Source organism: Rhipicephalus sanguineus, chromosome 8 (assembly GCF_013339695.2).
Source record: "Rhipicephalus sanguineus isolate Rsan-2018 chromosome 8, BIME_Rsan_1.4, whole genome shotgun sequence".
Classification (NCBI taxonomy): Eukaryota; Metazoa; Arthropoda; class Arachnida; order Ixodida; family Ixodidae; genus Rhipicephalus; species Rhipicephalus sanguineus.
The window spans coordinates 8,475,286-8,481,795 of record NC_051183.1 but is presented as its reverse complement, the minus strand read 5'-3'; the positions used below and the strand labels follow the sequence as shown (position 1 = coordinate 8,481,795).

The window sequence follows — 6,510 nt, the reverse complement described above, 5'->3', positions numbered from 1 at the left end:
CTGCTGCCTAGATAACTCCTGACTGTAGTCCTCGATTTCTTTATTGAGAAGCGCTATGCGCTTACGCAGCCTCCTATTGAGCTTCTGTATGCGCCATCTCTAAACCAGCGATTTTTTAGCCTCCAACAAATGCGCAAGACGCGAGTCCATTGCATCCACCTGTAGGTCAGTGTCGACCGTCTTGGTTGCGAGGAGCGCATCCTCCGCTAATCGCGAGAAGAGTTCCTCCAACGTGTCATATTGGGCCTGATCCGCCTTGCGGCGCTTTCTAAACTCGTCCCAGTCCGTCACCTTGTACTCCTCACGTGGAGCCACCGGGGTTTCCTGCGTGACCGAGAGGATAAAGTGATCGCTTCCCAGGCTTTCCTGCAAGTTAGCCCACTGTACTCCCACCGCATTTTTGGTAAATACCAGATCCGGAGTGGTGTCTCTTCCAAAGTACATATACTAAAATTGGAACGATACAGAGAAGATTAGCATGGCCCCTGCGCCAGTTGTTTTAAATCTTCCCGAGCCTTACACGCGGTGCACGTAGGAGAGTCTGACTGTTTGATCTTGCGCTTAAAGTAGTTCGTGGAGCCTCAGCCGGTGAATTCGTGCTTCTTCTTGCCTGGTTAGTCCTTGCTACACGCTACACGACGCTACATGACGCTACACGACGGGTCTTTTCTGATAACATCGTGTTCTAAATCTGCTTTATACGAATAAGTCCCGGTGTACACTCTCGAACGAATTCAAGAGAAGGCCGTAAGATTTCAATTAAGCAGAACAACTGACATTCGGGGGAGTTGGATGAAGTCAAACAGGTTCAATGGTTTCGCGCTAAACGAACGAGGAGAGAGGCAAAGAAGAGACACAAACACGAGCGCTGTCTCACATCTAAGCCCCGCCACGGTGGTCTAGTGGTTATGGCACTCGAAGGTCGCGGGATCGAATCCCGGCGGCGGCGGCTGCATTTTCGATGTAGACGGAAATGTTTGAGGCCCGTGTACTTAGATTCAGGTGTACGTTAAACAACCCCAGGTGGTTGAAATTTCCGGAGCCCTCCACTACGGCGTCCTTTACAATCATATCGTGGTTCTAGGACGTTAAACCCCAGATATGATATGTCTCACAACTAATTTTATTAGTGCAAACACAAGCCGCCCCATAACCTTTTGCAAGAAAGAGAAGACGGTAATGCGTTGATCTATGGATTTTTACGTAATTAATTGTATTTAAGTGTAGCTAGCTATAGTATCCCTGCCCAGGTCAGTTGCGTTCTATTTTTGCATCAAAAGAATCAGATCTCAGGCTCGAAATACATGTGCAATGTGTTATTGGTAAATAACAGAATAAACAACTCAATAAATAAATAAATAAATAAATAAATAAATAAATAAATAAATAAATAAATAAACCTAATAAGGGAGCACCATTTTGCCTTGCGCCACCAAGAAAGAAAAAAGGCTGACACTTTAACCTGACAAGGTTACATTGCGTTTCATTTCTTTTCTGCTAGCATATATCGCTTCAAGTGTTCCATTTGTGTCGTAATTACCACCCACCGCAGTTTAAACAAAAAAACTAGAAATAATGTCCTTAATGCCTTCTTTGGCTTCATCGTCTGTTGGCTTCCTTAGGCTGTCTCTAACAAAGAAACAGGGCCCTGATCCAATCCCCTTCATTCGTTCTTTGTATAAGTGTCACTGCAAATGGGACGGGGCATGCGCACTGCGTCCACTGGTTCCGTGACCTTCAGAAGGATCGGCTGCCCTTCCTTTGCGGTTATCACCGGGCGTCTCTCGTAGTCTTTTTATTTTTTTTTCTCTGCCTATGCTTCGTAATTCGTGTCACGCGCGTCGGCGACCCGCCACGGTCGAGTCTTTCCCGCGCCCCTCGGCCGGCAGAGATACGTGGCCGCGTGTGACTCAGCGACGTCCACTTGTCCACTTCCTCAAAGACGTAAGCACGCGTGGTCGCTCGTTGCGTACTCGCGGGCACACACGCCGAATGGCGCCGCATCCAGGATATGGGTGGTCCACCCGTTTTATAAATTGTCATACTTTTTTTCATCGCAGCACTTCCGAAGTCTTCTCCAAGTTTGAAACGGGAGCAAGACGTGTCCGTTGTTCCCATGTATATATGTATATATAGGTTAAAGGAGTAGACGCTAGCGTCAGGTGACTTGTTGGCGTTTCGGCTGCTCTAAGCGTGAGGTCTTCGTACGAATACAGTGCATGGTGTTTGCGCAGTTAATATACGTGCGCAGTCACCCTGAATGAACTAATGACTACATGAAAATAAAACACGCAGGTCACACGTTCCCTTATGCATTTGCCTAGGACGACTCGAAGGCGAAAGCCATCTGCTTTTCCCTCTGACTCGATTGTTTTGATCCCACCCGAAAGCTTACCGCACCCAACCTGGTTTTGCACTGCCTCCAAGATCGGGGTAATTGGAAGGTTTTGCAGTGCCCCCGTGATCGGCCCACCTTTGTAATGTCCAAGCGACGATGTCATGTAATGACGTCAACATGTGACGCCACATCACGATGACGTCACATATTGTGGCGACCTGTGACGTCATGATGACGTCATCTGGTGACGTCATCGCATGTTGGTGATTTTGACATCACTCGTGTTGACGTCGCCGACGTCGACGGTGACTTTTCGCATTTGATGAGACACCAGGCTTTCGCCTTGAGATATACAGACAGAAAAATGCATGTCAGTCGTTCAAAACAATTGACGCACGTAAACATGGAGGGGGCTCACACACACACACACACAAAAAGAACCGGATATGAAGATGTCGCGAAGAACACATACATCAACGTTAAAAGCAATGTTCTATTTTTTATGTAAGTACAGCTACATTCCGACTCATATGTCAATGCACTGACTGCATGGTTAATATTCTGACGAAGACCTGACACTAGCAAGAGCGTCAAGAAACCGCTTGATACGTGCGTCGATTTTTATTTCGTGAGTCATCTGAGCGCGCCGCACTCTACAGAGCCAGCCTAATAGCGCAGTAAAGGGCCAGAGGCAAGATGTTTGGTAATGCAAAAATCTAATACGTCTCATGCGAAGGTGAGCACGAAACGATACAAGAAATATTAGTACGCCTGTTCTCAAGCGTGGCTCGAGAGGCGCGTTCCCTTCGTCTTTGCGGCGTTCGCGTAGCTAAATTTTTTTTTTTTCGTTAAAGCGGCACCTAAGTTCTCATGGAACACTACCAAAAGCTTTTCACGTCAGTACGAGGTGACTCTCACAAGCTTTCGCTGTAGAGTTCCCCGGTTAAATTTTTATCTTCACAAATCTGGTTTCTCATTAACTAACCTCTGTGCAGTTTGCAATGAACCGGAAACGACAGATCACTTTTTTCACTTGCCGCCGTTTTGCCTCACTCCGCAGAATGTTTCTTGACATGCCGACTGGTAATCTGGGTTTAAGATTCACTATATACTTCTAACCTGTTGTCGTGAGCCAATCAGTTTCGTGCAAGCCACAGTGCTATTCTGACCACGCTACACAAATTCTTTCAAGCAGATTACGCTGCTAGTGCTACCGTCCACCAGAAACATTTTAAATGCGAAGCATTTCTTAGCGAACCTTTGGCACTTTGAACATTTCTATCTATCTATCTATCTATCTATCTATCTATCTATCTATCTATCTATCTATCTATCTATCTATCTATCTATCTATCTATCTATCTATCTATCTATCTATCTATCTAGCCGCCTACATTTGGGTGCTTTCATATTCGCCTCCTTAACTTGGTGTAGACCAAAATTGGCATGAGAGGGTAAGAGAATTTGACGAATATGAATGTCGGTTATGACATAAATAACGTGAAAATGTTTTCGCGTACGTCGTCAAACCCTTTCTTCGAGACACGTGTGACACATACCCGTTTACCACGGGCCGCGGTGTACAGGTGTGCGCCATAGTTGACTGGCAGTTTATATCAACCCAGGAACGGCGAGAGCAGACATTGTTAATTTAAATGCGAGGGCGTTAAGAAAAACCGACATCGGCAGCGTACCCGACTAATGCAAAGAATAAAAATTAGGGTCCCAGCAGGAGTCGAACCTAAGAACTCTGCGTGGCAATCAGGTATTCTACCACAGAGCCACGCCAGGTCTATAAAGTGGTTTGTAAAAACAGCCCATGCAGGCGTAATGTCGGTGCAACGTCAATTGCGGTTGTGGTGCTGACTATCTATGTACCCCTTCGACACAGGCGTCGTATCAGATTAACGTCTGTGGTTCCAGTGTTGGCTCCGTTTTTATATCATTCTAATAAACATTACATTTGTATTCCTATGATACAGCAAGCTATATTGAAGCATTGCTCGACCCCGGAGGAATACATTAACGAAAGTTACGTATGATATTCACACGATTGAACCATAAAGACTTAGACTACGTGCCAGGCTGAACCGACAAAGCAAGTACATATCGTAAAGGACCAGTGGATCACGCGCACTGACCATTACCGTTATCAAAGAGCACCCTCACTGAGCAGCAGCTTAGAAAGTAAATTCCGTGCTGAATAATGTTAAGGTCGGAACGCTGACGTACTGAGAACCAGGCGACTCTATGCAAGAGGCTTCTGAATGCTCTCGGGCGGTGGTGTCAAGGCATTTAAATGCGGCCGCTGCAGCGAGCGAAGTGGCCTTCGCGCTCTACGCAGCTTCAACGCAAACTGCGACGAGCGCGCAGCACGCACAAAGCCGTCTGCTCGACGAGCGCTACGGCGAGTGACCACGTCCGGACGGTCGTAGCACACATTTCCTCCGATAAGCTGGCAGCCCCTCCCCTTTTTCTTTCGGCTCTTATCTCCGTGCGCCTTTCGCACGACTGGGGCGACCGGCTCGTTCCATCTCTGCTTGAGCCCCGTGCGTCGGCAGCGTTCGCGTGCTTACACTCGCTCATAGAACATACGACGCGCGGCACGACGTTATCGATTCGGGCTCTGTACAGAACATGACGGCGACGGCAAAAAATGTGCCTGGAGTGTCCATATAAGTGCTCTCGCAATAAAGCAAGCGGAGGAGCAACCTGTTCTTTCTGTTTTGTTTCTGCTCCCCCGTCCCTTTAATTATGTATATAGTTCATTACCCTCGGGAGCTTTGACCTTCTTTTTTGACGTCAGGGAACGCATGCCATGACATCAGTGAAGGCGTCACCGTATACTGTGCTGATGAACCGAAGGCAGTGTCGTGACGAACGCGCCTGTGCTGCTATTGCATTCCGTACGAAATATATGCACGCGTCAACATTCGAGGCAAGGGAACTCAGTTGACGTGTCAAGTTTAAAAAGGTATCCAGACGATGATTGTTGTTTAAGACAGCGAAAAAAACATTCGCATAAGCATACACACATGTTATAGCCTACTGTAGCTAAGTGCTTCCACCGTGCCTTCATCATTAAAACGAAAATAAGCTCCCAGACACACGTGCGTGCTAATTATATGTAACGTTAGGCTCCCGTTAAGGGGAAATTAAATGCTGCATATAGAGATTAAGATGACATGGGAAAGGCTTAAAAAAAGTGCGTGCGTTTAGCTCGTCCTTGCTTCAGTTCGAGGCAGTGTATGACTTGGTGCAGTGTTAATCGCTTGTGTACACTAAAGGTACATTCACACCGAAGGCGGGGCGGCAAAGCGGCCGAGCGGGCTTTTCAAGGCGGCGAGGCGGCGAGCGCGCGTACCTGTTCAGACCGCATGGCTTTCTTGGCTGCCCACGCGGCCGAGGAGGCGGGGCCTCTCGCGCTTTAGCGCACGTGTCGCTATCACGTGGCACGGCTTCTCCCAAAGAGACACCCGCACCACCGCCGCGCCACCGCCGCAGCGCGTTCTGATTGGCTGCGGCAAAGCGGCGAGTAGCGGCGAGCGGCAAAAAATTGGTCCGAGAGCGATCGGACCTGCCGCCTCGTTTTCCGCCCCGCTTTTGCCGCCTGGAGAGGAGGTTTTCCCGCTTTCCGCCTCACCGCTTTTCCGCTTTGGCCGCCCCGCCTTCGGTGTGAATGAGCCTTAAAGAGATACAATGAATCGGCCTAGATCGATAAATTGTGCTCTGAGAACTATAATGTCGTTAATTTCGCCATCATAGGTCTATTAACGGAGGAGAACATCCAGTTCAATGTTTCATTTTTCAATTTCGCGCCGAAATCTCTCCGCCTGACGTCACAGATTTCAAAGTGTATTTATCATATTTTGGCGCCATTGGCTCAACAAAATTACCCCAAGCTTGGTATCTTAAGTCTATGGCCCCCTCAGAGGTCAATCTACTTCATTTTTACCAATTAGGAACTACATAGTCCCTAGTAGGCGCCGTCAAAACGTGTGATCTCACGGTGAGTGGTGCAGAAACTTCAAGGTGACGTCGCCACCCGCATTTTGTTTTTGCGCGTTTTCTCGCTTACTAAGCATCTTCTTGCAGCGAGCGTGGTGGTTTTGGTATCGTGAAAGAGTACCTTACTAATATGAGAAAAATCGTTTTGCTCTTTACTCCCTTTA

At 47.7% G+C, this 6,510-nt stretch overlaps 1 pseudogene; it reads left to right on the top strand.

The window, feature by feature from the left end:
* Nucleotides 1-426: 426 nt before the first annotated feature.
* LOC119403690 (U6 spliceosomal RNA) lies at nt 427-494 on the top strand (annotated as a pseudogene).
* Nucleotides 495-6,510: the final 6,016 nt, after the last annotated feature.